Raw genomic sequence first — 17,972 nt, 5'->3', positions numbered from 1 at the left:
TGCAGAGGCAAGACTTTGTGGTAGGATGGGTGAGAATCTTGGATGCCGCCTGCCTTACCTTCTCTATGCCACCCCCATCTCCCAGAAACCTGACCCTTCTTCCACCTCTTCTCCAGCTCATATTGAATTTTCTAGCCCCTTTAATCCTTCTGCTCCTGGCATGCCCTAGCACATTTTGAGAGGACACGTAGCAAGCCTCCTTTCCTTTAGCAGACCCAGGAGACGAATGCCTTGTATAGACCTGAAGCGAAGCTTTTAATTTCGTGAACCCCAGTTTCTACAACTATAAAAAGGCCATTAAAATTAGGAGTGTCCTGACTGAAGGAGACAGAAGGTCAAAATACTTCTGTTCAAAACTGTTTCAGAAACCAGACTGTGTGGTCTGCCCTCCCAACACTGATTCCCTGCCTGATATGGTTCTGGGGAGACATCTGTGTAAGAAAAGTGGGGAACATTAGTCTCAGGGGTGCTGAGGACCAAAAAATCCAGGGTCCCTAAGAGAGAGAGATGGGGTATTTCTTTTTTTTTTTTTTTTAACATTTCAACAGTATGTATAAGACATCTTTTTTTTTTTTTTTTTTTTTTTTTTTTTTTTTTGAGATGGAGTCTCGCTCTGTCACCCAGGCTGGAGTGCAGTGGTGCGATCTCGACTCACTACAAGCTCCGCCTCCCAGGTTCACACCATTCTTCTGCCTCAGCCTCCCGAGTAGCTGGGACCACAGGCGCCCGCCACCACACCGGGCTAATTTTTTTTTTTTGTATTTTCAGTAAGACGGGGTTTCACTGTGTTAGCCAGGATGGTCTCAATCTCCTGACCTCGTGATCCGCCCATCTCAGCCTCCCAAAGTGCTGGGATTACAGGTGTGAGCCACTGTGCCCGGCATAAGACATCTTTTTATGTCAATAAATATAGGTCTATTTTGTCACTTTTATTTATTTGTTTTTATTTATTTATTTTTTTGAGACGGAGTCTCACTCTGTCACCCAGGCTGGAATGCAGTGGTGTGATCTCGGCTCACTGCAACCTCCACCTCCTGGGTTCAAGCAATTCTCCTCCCTCAGACTCCAGAGTAGCTGGGACTACAGGTGCCCACTACCACGCCCAGCTAATTTTTGTATTTTTAGTAGAGACGGGGTTTCACCATGTTGGTCAGGCTGGTCTCGAACTCCTGACCTCATGATCCACCTGCCTCGGCCTCCCAAAGTGCTGGGATTATAGGCGTGAGCCATCGCGCCCAGACTCTTTTCTCCCTCTTTTTATGCCTTCTTTTGAATAAATTATGATTCCACAAGTGGAATGAATGGTACATTTTTATTTCATTTCTGTTATCTTATTGTATGTTCTTTACTCATCCCATGATTTAGCTTTTTAGCTCATGTTGCTATTCATTTCATTTCCCCTATCCCATTGTTATTTTGGATGTTCTACTATATTTTTCCATTCTCTTGTTAGTTACCTTCCCTTCCAGCAATAATAATAAAACACACATTATGATTATTTGAAAATATGCCAATTATGTATTCCATTAAGATGTTTCATGTCCTGCACTTCTACCAATAAGAGACATTTAGAATACTTTTTCTTACCTCTCTCACTCTGCTTCCAACTCCTAGGTTTTTCTGAGATAGGATGGTACTTTTGGTTGTAGATACGATTAGATGGCTATCAAGCTCCATGAACATTTAGCTGTATAATATTTTTCTTTCTAAGAAGTTTGCTGCTCACTACTTGTTCTTTATTCTCTCCACCTTCTTCTATCTTGATTTCTCTGTTCTGTTACCAAACCATTCTTTCAGGTGAGGTATGAGATTGATATACTCTCTGAATCCTTTGGATCTCCAAATATATAACTTTTGCCTTGACAGGTGAAAGTTTTCTCAGCTGGGTATGAGATTCCTGCGTAAGGCTGGGTGCAGTGACTCACACCTGTAATCCCAGCACTTTGGGAGGCCAAGGTGGGTGGATCACTTGAGGTCAGGAGTTCGAGACCAACCTGGCCAACATGGTGAAACCCCATCTCTACTAAAAATACAAAAATTAGCCAGGCGTCATGGCAGGTGCCTGTAGTCCCAGCTACTCGTGAGGCTGAGGCAGGAGAATCGCTTAAACCTGGGAGGTGGAGGTTGCAGTGAGTTGAGATTGCGCCACTGCACTCCAGCCTGGGTGACAGAAGAAGACTCAGTCTCAAAAAAATAAAAATAAAAATAAATAAAAGACTCCTGGCCGGGCGCAGTGGCTCACGCCTGTAATCCCAGCACTTTGGGAGGTTGAGGCAGGTGGATCACAAGGTCAGGAGTTTGAGACCAGCCTGACCAACATGGTGAAACCCCGTCTCTACTAAAAATACAAAAATTAGCCGGGAGTGGTGGCGCGTGCCTGTAATCTCGGCTACTCAGAAAGCTGAGGCAGGAGAATCACTTGAACCCAGGAGGCGAAGGTTGCAGTGAGCCAAGATTGCGCCACCACACTCCAACCTGGGCAACAGATTGAGACTCCATCTCAAAAAAAAAAAGAAGAAGAAAAAAAAGAAGAAAGAAAGAAAGAAGAAAGAAAGAAAGAAAGAAAGAAAGAAAGAAAGAAAGAAAGAAAGAAAGAAAGATAGATAGATAGATTCCGGTGTAGGCATTTATTTCTCTCAGTTTTCCCACTTTGAGCTTCCAGTGTTGCAGATGAAAAGTCCCATACCAATGTGATTTGTTTCCTTTTGTAGATAACTTGCTCTTTCTGTCTAAAAACTTGAAAATGTTTTTCTTTAACCTTGAAGTTTGGGAGTTTCATGCCTGTGTGTATGTCTTTTCTTGTTGTATCTTCCTGTTTCCTTTCAGTCTTCAAGCTCAGATATTTCTTCACATCAGCAAAATTTTCTTCTATTCTTTACTGCCTCTCCTCCGTCTATTCCTTTTCCCCCTTTTGGAACTAATATAGTTGAATTTTAGGACTACTGGATCTATTCTCCAAGAATCATATTTTCCTCATTATTTCCATCTCTTCATAGTATTTGCTTCATGCTTTGAAATATTATTTCCACTTGTTCTTCCAAGCCACTAATTTGAGTCTCAGCAGTGACTATTCTGTCTTTCAATACATATACTAATTTTTTTGTTGTTGAAAATGTTGTTTTTTTTAGTTCCAGAAAGTTGTTTCTTTCTTTTTCCTTTTTTTCTTTCTTTTCTTCTTCCTCTTTTTTTTTTCCATACTACTTGAATCTCCATAAGTGCTCCTAATAGTTTAAGTTATCATGTGTCTCTTTCACTGGCTACTGTGCTTTCTGGTGGGCAGGGAAACCAGCTATCATACCTGCATCCCTGCGGGGCCAAGGCTGTCTGAGTCACATTCTTCCAGTGTTCCTATGGTCCTGATCTCTCTGCTCTGGGTGCTTCAAAGCTGGTCTATATGCAGTGAGAGTGAGGAAGCTCCTCACCAGGTCTCCATACCAGGACTTTCCCCCTCTAACCCTAAGTTAAGCCTTTACTTGGCACCCTGCAGCCTGGCTCCAGCAGCAACATGGCTAAGTGTTTGGAGATGAGGGTGGAAAAGAGTGGAAATTGCCTTAGAACTGTAGTTCTCAAACTCCATCATGCATTAGAACTACCTTCGGGGTTTGTTAATACAGAGTTTCTGATTCATTAAGTCTGGGGTCAAGCCTGAGAATGTGCATTTCTAACAAGTTTGCAGGGCAAGCCCTTGCTGCTGATCTAGGGATCACTGCTTTAGCATACGCCAAACCAAGCTCTCTTTCTCCTCCTCCTTTTTTTCCTTTTTCTTCTTCAAAATTATACTTTCTTTTCTTTCTTATTTTTTTTTTCTTTTTTTTTTTTTGAGACAAAATCTTGCTCTGTCATCCAGGCTGGAGTATAGGAGTGCGATCTCAGCTCACTGCAACCTCCCACTCAAGAGATTCTCATGCCTCTGCCTCCCGAGTAGCTGGCGTTACAGGTGTGCCCCACTGCACCTGGCTAATTTTTTCTATTTTTAATAGAAATGGGATTTCACTGTGTTGGCCAGGCTGGTCTTGAACTCCTGGACTCAAGTGATCTGCCTGCCTCAGCCTCTCAAAATTCTGGGATTACATGCATGAGTCACCGCGCCCAGCCCAAAATTATACATTCTTTTTATGGTAAGGAAATTAACCCAATGTCAGGGAATTATCTCCTAGTTTTATGTTTAGTCTTCCTACTAGTTCACGGTACTGAGACTTGTACACGACTGAGCTCCATCCAGGCACCTCCTCCACCGAAACGCCCATGGGTGCATCCCTAATGAACCCGGCCGTGTCTAAGGAGGAGGCACCGGCGGGGACCCGAAGGCACTCCAGGCAGGACAGTACCACTGGGCTCACCTGAAGATTAGTAAAGGTGGGTCAGACCAGAAATTGCCATCTGTGCGTGGCCTCAGGACTCCTTCGTCTTTGGACACCCTTTTATTATTAGCTTTGTGCCCACACAGCCCTCCCTTCAGGATCCTCAGGCGTCAGAGGGCTGTGGTTCAGGAAGTACCTAGGGTGGCGGTAGGTGGCGAGGCTGCTGCCAAGCAGGACTTTCCTCCCCTGCTGGGAGCCACCTTTCTTCCTGTCTACAGTCTGCGAGTGTTGTCCCCTGTGTGTCACCAGACTGCACCCAACTGCTTGTTCCAGCCACCTTCCCTTCATCCCTTTGATTTTGCCCAGTGTTTTCTCTTCTTTAAATCACCTTGCCTGTCCTGGGACCCTTGTAGCACTCGCTCTGCTGTCCTATGGTCCCCTCCCGAATCTGTGCTGTCTGGTGTCTGTGACCTCTGTAACACCCCACACCTCACTATCCATGCTCCTCTCATACTCTACCATGCGGAGCCCCTCTTCCATAACACACACTCCACCGTTCTACAACACAGGCTTCAAATGGGCATTTCAGCAAAGTCCAACGACCCTAATCTTAATCTGCATGCAGGATTTCCTTTTTTTTCTTTGTTTCTTTCTTTCTTTCTTTCTTTCTTTCTTTCTTTTTTTTTTTTTTTTTGACAGAGTCTTGCTCTGTCTCCCAGGCTAGAGTGCAGTGGTGCAATCTTGGCTCACTGCAACCTCCGCCTTCTGGATTCAAGCGATTCTCATGCCTCAGCCTGCCGAATAGCTGGGACTACAGTTGCATGTCACCACGTCCGGCTAATTTTTGTATTTTTAGTAGAGACAGGTTTTCACCACATTGGCCAGGCTGGTCTTGAACTCCTGACCTCAGGTGATCCACCCACCTCAGCCTCCCAAAGTGTTGGAATTATAGGCATGAGCCACCATGCCTGGCCAGGATTTCCTTTCCATTCTTCAAAGGAACTACTTCATTCATTCTCTCTTCTCCCATCGTCCCTCTCCAAGCCCACAGAACTCCCCAGCAGCTCTCCTCTGCCCCAATTCCTTCCTGTTAACTGAAGGAATTGGCCCTCTTCCCTCTCCTCCTACCATCTCACTCAATGATATCAGCAGCTCCGGCACCATCCCTCCATTCTCCCTTCTACTAGATTGCTCCCAACAGCAGCCAGCTATGCTCCTAGTCTGCTCTCCCCGTGTCTAACTGTGCCTCTCCTCACTCACAGCTGCATCAGGCTGCTGTCCCACTTCTCAGCTCCCTGTCACAGCCACACTTCTCCAAAGAGTTGCCTGTCCCCACTGTTGAGGTTCTTCACCTCACATTCACTCAAATGTTGATCATAGGTCTGCAAAGGGGCCTCTCATATTTTAATATGGGTTATTTACTCCAGTACCCAAGCCTTCCTGTTATTTCCCCTCTCATCAGATGGACCCACTCTAACACATGACAAATCTGTATGGATTCTTGAAAATATAGTGCTTTATTGTACCTTTCAAATTTATATAAAGGGTTTAGTCAGCTTTATTCAAATATAATTCAACATATCATACAATTTGCCCACTTAAAGTATGCAAATCAATAATGTTAGTATATTCAGATTTGTGCAACCATCACCACAGTTAGCACATTTTCATCACTGGCCCCCAAAATCTCATACCTACTAGTAGTCACTTTCCATGTCCCGAAAACCTCCCAGCCTTGGGCAACCACTGATTTACTTTCTGGATATTTCTTTTCTTTTTCTTTTTTCTGTTTTTTTCAGACAGGGTCTCATTCTGTCACCCAGACAGTGGTTTCTGGGTGCAGTGGTGCCATCATAGCTCACTGCAACATTGAACTCCTCGCACAAGAGATCCTCCTACCTCAGTCTCCTGAGTAGCTGAGACCACAGGTGCACACCACCACACCCAGCTAGATTTTGTGCTTAAAATTTATTTTTGTAGAGATGGGGTTTTGCCATGTTGCCAAGCTGGTCTCAAACTCCTGGGCTCAAGTGATCTGCCCACCTCAGCCTCCCAAAGTGCTGGGATTACAGGCATGAGCCACCATGCGTGGCCTATTCTGGATATTTCACACAAACGAAATTAGGCATCAGTGGTGGGGATGGCTACAGGCTGTGGCTGCTGACTGTCAAGCTAGGAGAGGGCCCAGCGCCCAGAATCTTGGTGGGCGCTGCTGAAGCACCGCCTACACCATGCCTCTCTCTGCCACCTCCTTGGAGCATTTTGAGCAGCTGCACGAGATGTGCCTCCAAGGGGTGCACTAGTGGCTGCTGGGTGTGGCAGGGACCCAGGAGAAGTTGATCAGAGATTCTGATGAAAAGCAACAGGAAGCAAACAAAATGCTAGCACAGATGGAGGAGGAACTACATTATGCACCCCTATCTTTCCATAACCCCATGATGTCTAAGCTTCGAGACTATCAGAAGGACCTTGCCCAACTCCATCTGGAGGCAAGAAGTACACCTTTGCAGCCACGCCTGGGGACCGAGGACACATGAAATATGGCACATATGCTGTAGAGAATGAGCATATGAATAGGCTACAGTCTCAAAGGGCAATGCTTCTCCAAGGCACCAAAAGCCTGGGCCGGGCCACCCAAGAGACTGACCAGATTGGCTCAGGAATCTCAGAAGAGCTGGGGAACCAACGGGACCAATGAGAACGTACCAAGAGTACACTGGGAAACACAAGTGAAAACTTGTGCAAAAGTCGAAAGATTCTCCCTTCTAAGTCCAGAAAAGTGACAACCAACAAGCTTCTGCTTTCCATCATCCCACTGGAGCTAGCCATCCTGGGAGGCTTGGTTTACTGTGTGGTCTTTTGCAAGCAGGGGACTTGCAATAGGGAAGGGTTGTGGACCAGAACTTTGACCTTGGGAATGCATGGTATTAGGGATGTGGATGGAATAAGCATGTTGCTCCGGTGGGCTAACGGTTCAAGGATGCACTGTGTAGCCAGACTGTGGGAGAAGGGAGGAAAGGTGGAAAGCCACTTAAATGTAAGTGACAGCAACAAGACCAGTATGATATACCAATGTAATAATGCTGTTCATGACTTCTCTTTTTGTTGTTGGTTTTTTGTTTTGTTTTGTTTTTTTGTTTTTGTTTTTGAGATGGAGTCTCACTCTGTCGTCCAGGCTGGAGTGCAGTGGCGTGATCTCGGCTCACCGCAAGCTCCACCTTCCGGGTTCACGCCATTCTCCCGCCTCAGCCTCCCGAGTAGCTGGGACTACAGGCACCCGCCACCACGCCCGGCAAATTTTTTGTATTTTTAGTGGAGACGGGGTTTCACCATGTTAGCCAGGATGGTCTCGATCTCCTGACCTCATGATCCGCCCACCTTGGCCTCCCAAAGTGCTGGGATTACAGGCATGAGCCACCGCGCCCAGCCATGACTTCTTTAAAAATACATAAGCCTGGCCAACATAGCAAGAGCTCATCTCTACCAAAAATAAAAAAATTAGCCAGGTGTGGTGGCCACATCTGTAGTCCCAGCCACTTAGAAGGCTGAGGCAGGAGAACTGCTTGAGACCAGGATTCTGAGGCTGCAGTGAGCTATGATAGCACCACTGCACTCCAGCCTGGGTGACAGAGTGAGACCTTGTCTCCAAAAACAAAATTAATTAATTAATTTTTAAGAATATGCCAAGGCTGGGCGCAGTGGCTCATGCCTGTAATCTCAACACTTTGGGAGGCTGAGGCGGGCGGATCATGAGGTCAGGAGATCGAGACCATTCTGGCTAACACAGTGAAATCCCGTCTCTACTAAAAAAAATACAAAAAATTGCCGGGCGCGGTGGCTCACGCCTGTAATCCCAGCACTCTGGGAGGCCGAGGCGGGCGGATCACGAGGTCAGGAGATCGAGACCATCCTGGCTAACATGGTGAAACCCCGTCTCTACTAGAAATACAAAAAATTAGCCGGGCGTAGCAGCGGGCGCCTGTAGTCCCAGCTACTCGGGAGGCTGAGGCAGGAGAATGGCATGAACCCGGGAGGCGGAGCTTGCAGTGAGCCGAGATCACGCCACTGCACTCCAGCCTGGGCGACAGAGCAAGACTCCATCTCAAAAAAAAAAAAAAAAAAAAATTTAGCCGGGCGTGGTGGCGGGCACCTGTAGTCCCAGCTACTCGGGAGGCTGAGGCAGGAGAATGGCGTGAACCCGGGAGACGGAGTTTGCAGTGAGCCGAGATTGCGCCACTGCACTCCAGCCTGGGCAACAGTGAGACTCCATCTCAAAAAAAAAAAAGCTACGTACCTTGCTCACAATTACCTACAAGGAAATTCTTTGTAGGTCCCAAGATCTTTACCCTAAAACAGCTCTGTTGAAATGTACCCTAACAATGTACATTGATAGCTTATCTTATCTTCACAGGTATGAGACAAAGGACAGAATTAAAAAGTCATCCCTCTGCTCATCTGAGACAAATGCATACCTGACTGCTTCCTCTGCCCTATGTTTATCTCATGTAAAAATGCGGATCCACTGAGCATGAGACAAACATCCAACTGACTATCCCTCCACCCCTCCCGCATGTAAAATGTGTATTCAGTAAACGCTCATCAAAGACTCAAAACAACCGCTTGCCTCTTTTATCTACCCTCCCTTTTTTCTTTCTTCCTCTTTCCCCCAATATCCACACTTTCCCCCTCAAATATTGAGATCCCCAGACTGTCTTCAGAAAAGCGCACAGACCACAGATTTTTCCTGTGTTTCTGTATTTGTGTGTGTCCTTAACCTTGACAAATAAACCTCTTAAAATGATTGAGACTCACCTTGGTCATTTTCTTTGAGTTACAATATATTGAATTACATTGATTAATTTTTAAAAATTAAACCAACATTTGGCTGGGCACGGTGGCTCATGCCTGTAATCCCAGCACTTTGGGAGGCTGAGGTGGGCAGATCACGAGGTCAGGAGATCAAGACCATCCTGGCTAACACGGTGAAACTGTCTCTACTAAAAATACAAAAAATTAGCCGGGCGTGGTGGCGGCTGCCTGTAGTCCCAGCTACTTGGGAGGCTGAGGCAGGAGAATGGCAAGAACCTGGGAGGCGGAGCTTGCAGTGAGCCAAGATCTCGCCACTGCATTCCAGCCTGGGCGACAGCGAGACTCTGTCTCAACAACAACAACAACAAAAAATAAACCAACATTGAATTCCTAGGGTAAACTCCACTTAGTCGTGATGTATGCTTTTCTATACTGTTAGATCCAATTTGCTACAACTGTTTTAAGGATTTTTATATCCGTATCATGGTGGATATTGGTTTGTAGTTTTCTTGTAATGTCATTATCTGATTTTCATATCATATTCCTATTTTGTAGCACATTCTGGGCAATAAGACATGTCTCAATAAATGTAAAAGGATGCAAATTATACAAAGTATGTTTTCTGACCAAAATGGCTTAAATTAGAATTCAACAACAGAAGCTGGGCATGGTGGCTCACACCTGTAATCCCGGCACTTAGGGAGGCCAAGGCAGGCAGATTGCTTGAGCCCAGGAATTTGACTATAGGTATGCACCACCATGGTTGGCTAATTTTTGTATTTTTTGTAGAGGTAGGGCTGAGTTTTTAAAATTAGCTGGGAATGGTAGTGCACACCTGTAGTCTCAATTACTCTGGAGGCTGAGGTGGGAGAATCGCTTGAGCCCTGGAGGTTGAGATTGCAGTGAGCCAAAATCACACCGCTGCACTCCAGCCTCAGTGACAGAGTGAGACCCTGTCTCAAAACAAACAAACAAACAATAACAGAAATATATCTGGACAGTTTCCAAATATTTGGAATCTGAAGAACACACTTCTAAATAACCCCATAAATCAAAGAAATTGGAAGGGAAAATAAAAAGCATTTTGAACCAAATGAAAATAAAGACAACATATCAAAATTTATGAGATAAAATTTATGGGATAAAACTGAAGTTGGGCCAGGAGTGGTGGCTCACACCTGTAATCCCACCACTTTGGGAGGCCTAGGCAGGTGGATCACTTGAACCCAGGGGTTCGAGACCAGCCTGGCCAACATGGTAAAACCCCGTTTCTACTAAAAATGTAAAAAAAAACAAAACTATTTTTAAAGAAGAAGAAAAAAACCTGAAGCAGTACTTAGAAATTTATAGCACTGAATGCCTATAGTAGAAAAGAAGAAAAATCTAAAACCAATGTCCTCAGCTTCCACCTTAACAAACTAGAAAAGGAGATTATACTCAAAATAAGCAGAATAAAGGAAATAATAGATTAAAGCAGAAATCAATTAAGTAGATAACAATAAAGACACCCAGTGAAACCAAGGCTGGTTCTTTGAGAAGATCAGTTGCAATTATATTAGTCAGGATTCTCCAGAGAAACAGAACCATTAGGATATATGTAAATATGTAAGAGATTTATCATGGGAATTGGCTTGCACAATTATGGAGGTCAAGAATTCCCATGATATGCCATCTGCAAGCTGGAGAATCAGGAAAGCTAGGGGTGTTATTCAATCAGAGTCCAAGGGCATGAGAACTAGGGCAGCCAGTGGCAAAGCTCCCAGTCTGAGGCCAAAGGCCTGAGAACCAGGGCAGGAAATGGTGTCATCCCAGAGTCCAAAGGCCTGAGAACCAGGACCTCCAGGGTCCTCAGGTGAGTGTCAAGGGCATAAGATTGATGTCCCTGCTCAAGAAGAGAGAGAATGTGCCCTTTCTTCACCTTTTTGTTCTATTGAGCCCTCAGTGATTGGATGATGCCTGCACATTGATAAGGATAGATCTTCTTTCCTCAGTACACCAATTCAAATGCAAGGTCTTCTAGAGACAGCCTCACAGACACACCCAGAAATAATGTCTACCAGCTCTCTAACCTAGGCCAGTTGACATACAACAACAACCATCACAGGCCAGACATGAGGGCTCATGTCCCTAATCCCAGCACTTTGGGAAGCTGAGGCAGGAGGTTCATTTGAGCCCAGCCTGGCCAACATAGCAAAACACCATCCCAGGCCAGGCGCAGTGGCTCATGCCCATAATCCCAGCACTTTGGGAGACTGAGGTGGGCAGATCACTTGAGATCAGAAGTTCTAGACCAACCTGGCAAACACAGTGAAACCCCGTCTCTACTAAAACAAAATACAAAAATTAGCCAGGCATGGTGGCATGCACCTGTAGTCCCAGCTACTTTGGAGGCAGAGGCTGGGGAATTGCTTGAACCCAGGAGGCGGAGGTTGCAGTGAGCCGAGATCACGCCACTGCACTCCAGCCTGGGCAACAGAGCAAGACTCCATCTCAAAAAACAACAACAACAACAAAAAACACATCATCCCTACAAAAAAGAAAATCAACCATCACAGCAATAAACCTCTCACTAAAATGAACAGGAAAAAAAAGGGAGAAAACACAAATAATTAATATCAGAAATGAGAAAAGTGACAATATAGGTTCTATAGAACTGAAAGGATAATAAGGAAACAAGTTTATGTCAATAAATCCTGAAACTTAGATGAAGTAGACAAATTTCTGGACAGGTTTGGTGGCTCATGCCTGTAATCTCAGCTCTTGGGAGAGTGAAGCGGGAGGATCGCTTAAGGCCAGAAGTTCGAGACCAGCCTGGGAAACAAAGTAAGACCCCATTTCTACAAAAAAAAAAAAAAAAAAAATAGCCAGGCTTGAAGCATGCTCCTGTAGTCTCAGGTACTCAGGAAGCTGAGATGGAAGAATCGCCTGATCCCAGGAGTTTGAGACCAGCCTGGGAGACTGAGTGAGACCCCATCTCAAAAAGAAAGGAAAGAAAAGAAACAGACTTTTTTTTTTAACTGCTTCTTGTAGAACAGGGCTACCTCATAGGCAGTGTCCCCAAGATAAATTTCTTTCTTTCTTTTTTTTTTTGAAACAGGATCTCATCTGTCACCTAGGCTGGAGTGCAGTGGCATGATCTCGGCTCACTGCAACCTCTGTTTCCTGGGCTCAAGTGATTCTCCAGCCTCAGCCTCCCACATTGCTGGGATTACAGGCATAAGCCACCAAAGCCTGGCTAATTATACACATATATACGTGTGTATATATATATGTGTGTGTACATATGTATATATATACATGTGTATATGTATATATATACGTATATATGTGTATATATATACATGTATATATATGTATGTGTGTGTGTGTGTGTGTATATATATATATATATATTTTTTTTTTTTTTGGTAAAGATGACGTTTTACCATGTTGCCCAGGCTGGTCTCAAACTTCTGAGCTCAAAGCAATCCACCCACCTCAGCTTCCCAAAGTTCTGGGATTACAGGCATGAGCCACCATGCCCGGCTGCCAAAACAAATTTCTTAACAGACAAAAACTACCAAAGTTTACTTAAGAAGAAATAGTCCTGAATAGCCATTATCTTTATTTTTTTATTTTTTATTTTTCTTTGAGATGGAGTCTTGCCTTTCGCCCAGGCTGGAGTGCAATGGCGCGATCTCAGCTCACTGCAAGCTCTGCCTCCCGGGTTCATGCCATTCTCCTGCCTCAGCCTCCCTGGTAACTGGGACTACAGGCGCCCGCCACCACGCCCGGCTAATTTTTTGTATTTTTTAGTAGAGACGGGGTTTCACCATGTTAGCCAGGATGGTCTCGATCTCCTGACCTCGTGATCTGCCCACCTCGGCTTCCCAAAGTACTGGATTACAGGTGTGAGCCACCACGCCCGGCCCTGAATAGACATTATCTATTAAAGAAATTGAATTTGTAGTTTAAATCTTCCCCCAGAGAAAATCTCAGTGTCAATACCTGCTGTACATAATCCTCAAGTCTATTCACACTGGTAGATGGGGACAGCACCCAAACCACCTCCATTTGACACTAAAAAAACACTTCAACTCCTGAGCTAACTTTAAAATGTCTGTTGTTATAAGAAAAGCTAAAAATAACATGCTACAAATTAAGAAAGTGTGCGAGCTAATTATGTTGGCACCAGAGAATTTGCTAAAAATGAACTCCAGGAATATTTTCAAAAGTGGGTCATCAGACTGGACCCTGTAACATGTGGAAACTGGATCTAAGGAGCTGACAAAATTGCCTAGAAAAGAAAGTACAGAATGATTGTATTTGTTGGGATTAAATAAAGAAATGTTAGCAGGCCAGGCGTGGTGGCTCACGCCTGTAATCCCGGCACTTTGGGAGGCCGAGGTGGGCGGATCACGAGGTCAGGAGATCAAGACAATCCTGGCTAACACGGTGAAACCCTGTCTCTACTAAAATTACAAAAAATTAGCCGGGTGCGGTGGCGGGCGCCTGTAGTCCCAGCTACTCAGGAGGCTGAGGCAGGAGAATGGCGTGAACCCAGGAGGCGGAGCTTGCAGTGAGCCGAGATAGCGCCACTGCACTCTCCAGCCTGGGCAAAAGAGCAAGACTCCGTCTCAAAAAAAAAAAAAAAAAAGAAATGTTAGCTGGACCTGGTAGCATTGAGCTATAGTCCTAGCTACTTGGGAGGCTGAGGTGGGAGGATAGCTTGAGCCCAGGAGTTGGAGGCAGCAGTGGGCTATGATTGTGTCACTGCACTCCAGCCAGGGTAACAAAGCAAGATCCTTTCTCTCAAAAAAAAAAAAAAAAACCTTTTTGACACGGAGTTTCGCTCTTGTTGCCCAGGCTGGAGTGCAATGGCACTATCTCACCTCACCGCAACCTCCGTCTCCTGGGTTCAAGCAATTCTCCTGCCTCAGCCTCCACGGGCCATAATTCTATGAAACTTGTAATGCTAATGCTAAATAAACGGTTGTGAAAACACTGCCATCTTTATACAAAACCCAACCTCCAGCCAGGTGCGGTGGCTCACACCTGAAATCTCAGCACTTTGGGAGGCCGAGGTGGGTGGATCATCTGAGGTCGGGAGTTCGAGACCACCCTGACCAACATGGAGAAACCCTGTCTCTACTAAAAATACAAAATTAGCCAGGCATGGTGGCACATGCCTGTAATCCCAGCTTCTCCAGAAGGCTGAGGCAGGAGAATCACTTGAACCCAGGAGGTGGAGGTTGCTGTGAGCCTAGGCCACTGCACTCCAGCCTGGGCAACAAGAGCGAAACTCGGTCTCAAAAAACAAACAAACTAACAAACAAACAAAAACCCAACCTCCAAGTTCCTCCACTTAACATTTAAAAACTCTAGAAAGGAGGGTGGGTCGGCTGGGCACAGTGGCTCGTGCCTGTAATCCCAGCACTTTGGGAGGCCGAGGCGGGTGGATCATGAGGTCAGGAGATTGGGACCATCAGTTGGTCCCAATTGGTTAGACTGGGCTAACACGGTGAAACCCCGTCTCTACTAAAAATGCAATAAATTAGCTGGGTGTGGTGGTGGGCGCCTGTAGTCCCAGCTACTCGGGAGGCTGAGGCAGGAGAATGGCATGAACCTGGATGGTGGAGGTTGCAGTGAGCTGAGATCGTGCCACTGCACTCCAGCCTGGGCTACAGAGCGAGACTCTGTCTCAAAAAAAAAAAAAAAAAGAAAAAGAAAAAAGAAAAAAAGTAATGTCAAAAGACATGGAAGTGCCGGGTGACTCATGCCTGTAGTCGCAGCACTTCAGGAGGCCAAGGTGGGAGGATCACTTAAGGCCAGGAGTGGGAGACTGGCCTGGGCAACATAGTGAGATCCTGTCTTCACACACACACACACACACACACACACACACAAATATTTTAAAGGACATAGAAGCCAGATTAAAGAGGCTCCCTCTGGTCAAAACTGGAATAATTTGAGCATTAAAATAAGTAAGAACCAAAATTAATTATAATCTATTGAATAAAACCAAAGTCCATATTGATAATACACATGAATGAAAAAGGAGTAGGGAGGGCTCTTTTTAATAGTCTAATGCCAAATGACAAAAATGGAGGGAATGCTGGAGTTAGAAAATCGCCATTGTGCAACCAATATGATAAAAATTGGCTAGGGGCCAGGTGCAGTGGCTCACACCTGTAATCCCAGCACTTTGGGAGGCTAAGGTGGGTGGATGACTTGAGATCAAGAGTTCGAGACCAGCCTGGCCAATATGGTGAAACCCCATGTCTACTAAAAATTTAAAAAAAAAAAAATTAGCCAGGTGTGGTGTCATATGCCTGTAGTCCCAGCTACTCGGGAGGCTGAAGCAGGAGAATCACTTGAGCCCAGGAGGCAGAGGTTACAGTGAGCCGAGACTGCACCACTGCACTCCAGCCTTGGTGACAGAGCAAGACTCTGTCTCAGTAAACAAACAAACAAACAATTGGCTAGGGTAAAATCATGAATGGATACTGATGCTGGGCAGGCAAGCCCCATAGTAGGGCTTAGCCCATGAGGGTCTGTGTCTTCACCCGGGAAAGAGGGCAAGCTGGTGGTAGGGTAGAAGAAAACAGCCTTATTGAAGTGGCAGTGTTACAGCTCTGTGACTGCTCTGCAGAGCAGGGCTACCCCATCGGCAGTGTGCTGACAGTAGCAGCTTGGGGCAGTTTGGCAGTCATATTTACACCTCCTTTTAATTACAAGTAGATTAAGGGTGGTTTATGCAGAAATTTCTAGGGAATTGGTAGTAACTTTTGGGTCATCACCATGGAAAAGGGTGGTAACCCCTAGGTGTTGCCATGGCGATGGTAAACTGACATGGCACACTTGTGGGTGTGTGTCTTATGGAAAGCTGCTTCCGCCCCATTCCTGTTTTAGCTAGTCTTCAATTTGGTCCAGTGTCCAAGCCCTGCCTCTGGAATCAAGTCCTGCTTCCTACCTCAATACTAAATCTAGGTGGGGAAAGTATGAAGCTGGGCAGGGTTATTTGCATGATCTCAAAATGTCTCCCCACAGATTATGTACAAATCATTACAAGTTCGCAAGTTACAAAATAGTAACTATATATCATGGAGAAATCAGACAACATCATGAGCAAGTTTGATATTGATTAAATTAACATCACCAGTAAGGAGCAGGTAGACACTGTAGGGCTTGGGTCGGGCTTCCCCTTAAAAGAACACAACACAATTTATGTCGTATTTCGGGTCAGATGCATACCTTAAACCCGGTCATGAGGAAACACCAGGAAAACACAAATTGATGAACATTCTATAAAATAGCTGGCCTGTATTTTTTTTTTTAATGTCTGTGTCATTAATGACAAAGAAAGGCTGAGGAACTATTTCAGATCAAAGGAGACAAAGAGCATGACAACAAAATGCAATCCATGCTCCTGAACTGGGCCTTGTACTGGAGGGAGGAAGTGCTATCAAGGTGTTATTGGGACAGTTGACAATGGTGGAATATGAATTTTATAGTGTCAATGTTAAATTTCCTGTATTTGATCATTGTACCATAATATACATTTTGTTAATTATAGAGACAGGGTCTTGCTCTATTGCCCAGGATGGAGTGCAGTGGCTCAATCATAGCTCACTGCAGCTTCAAACTCCTAGGCTCAAGCAATCCTCCCACCTCCGCCTCCCGAGCAGCTGGGACTATAGGAGCATGCCACCATGCTGGGCTAACTTATTTTTTTTTTTTTATAGAAACAGGATCTTGCTGTGTTGTCCAGGCTGATTTTGAACTCCTGGAGTCAAGGGATACCTTGACCCACGTCAGCCTCTCAAAGCTTTGGGGTTGCAAGTGTGAGCCACTTTACCTAGCCTGTACCATGATTTTTTTTTTTTTTTTTTTTGAGACGGAGTCTCACTCTGTCACTCAGGCTGGAGCGCAGTGGCATGATCTCGGCTCACTGCAACCTCCACCTCCAGGGTTCAAGTGATTCTCCTGCCTCAGCCTCCCAAGTAGCTGGGATTACAGGCATGCACCACCACACCCGGCTAAACCTGTACCATGATTATTTAAGAGAATATTCTTGTTGTTGAGAAATATGCATTATAGTATTAAGAGATAAAGGGTCATAATATATGCACTGACTCTCACATGATTCAGAAAAAAAAATGAGTATAATGCATTTAGAGAGAGAATGACAAAGCAAATTTGTCAAAATGTGAGAAATGGATAAATCTTGGTAAAGAGTATATGGGAGGTCTCTGTCACTAAGAATAATGACAAGAATGCAACTTTTCTATAAGTTTGAAATTATTTCAGAATAAAAAGGTTTTGACTATAGTCCTCTGCTGTACCAGCTGAGCTATTGAAGGATGCTATACAAAAGGTTTTTAAAAGGCACATAAACAGAAGAGAAACAGTCAAATGAGGACTAGGGTGTATAAGGACAGTTCCAAGTGTCCAGTCGAATTCTGACTTTAGCTTGTTCTCTTTTATCTCCTTTTTTTTTTTTTTTTTTTTTTTAGACAGAGTTTCGCACTTGTTGCCCAGACTGAGGTGCAATGGCGCGATCTCGGCTCACCACCACCTCCACCTCCCAGGTTCAAGCGATTCTCCTACCTCAGCCTCCCGAGTAGCTGGGATTTATCTACTTTCTTAAAAGGGCTCTTACTCTCAACCTCAGAGAGCTGCTATGACATCATAGGTACCCCATCCAGCTTCTGACCCTCCCAGGTCCTGGCCTTCCTCCCTGTGAAGGGCAACATCTTCCTTCCCCAGTCAAGGGGAGGCTGGTCCCTAGGTCCTAGAGACTAGGATACTTTGATCCCTTTGCTCTTAACCAAAACCAAAACCAAATGACAACAAAAAACTATCCTAGAGTTTCTAAGGCTC

At 45.0% G+C, this 17,972-nt stretch overlaps 1 pseudogene; it reads left to right on the top strand.

Annotated features, from left to right (window-relative positions):
* The first annotated feature begins 6,532 nt into the window (after positions 1-6,532).
* Positions 6,533-7,249, top strand: LOC100598594 (annotated as a pseudogene).
* Positions 7,250-17,972: the final 10,723 nt, after the last annotated feature.

Source organism: Nomascus leucogenys, chromosome 11, assembly GCF_006542625.1.
Source record: "Nomascus leucogenys isolate Asia chromosome 11, Asia_NLE_v1, whole genome shotgun sequence".
NCBI classification, from domain to species: Eukaryota; Metazoa; Chordata; class Mammalia; order Primates; family Hylobatidae; genus Nomascus; species Nomascus leucogenys.
Note: the sequence above shows the minus strand (reverse complement) of the source record. Positions and strands in the feature narration are given on the sequence as shown.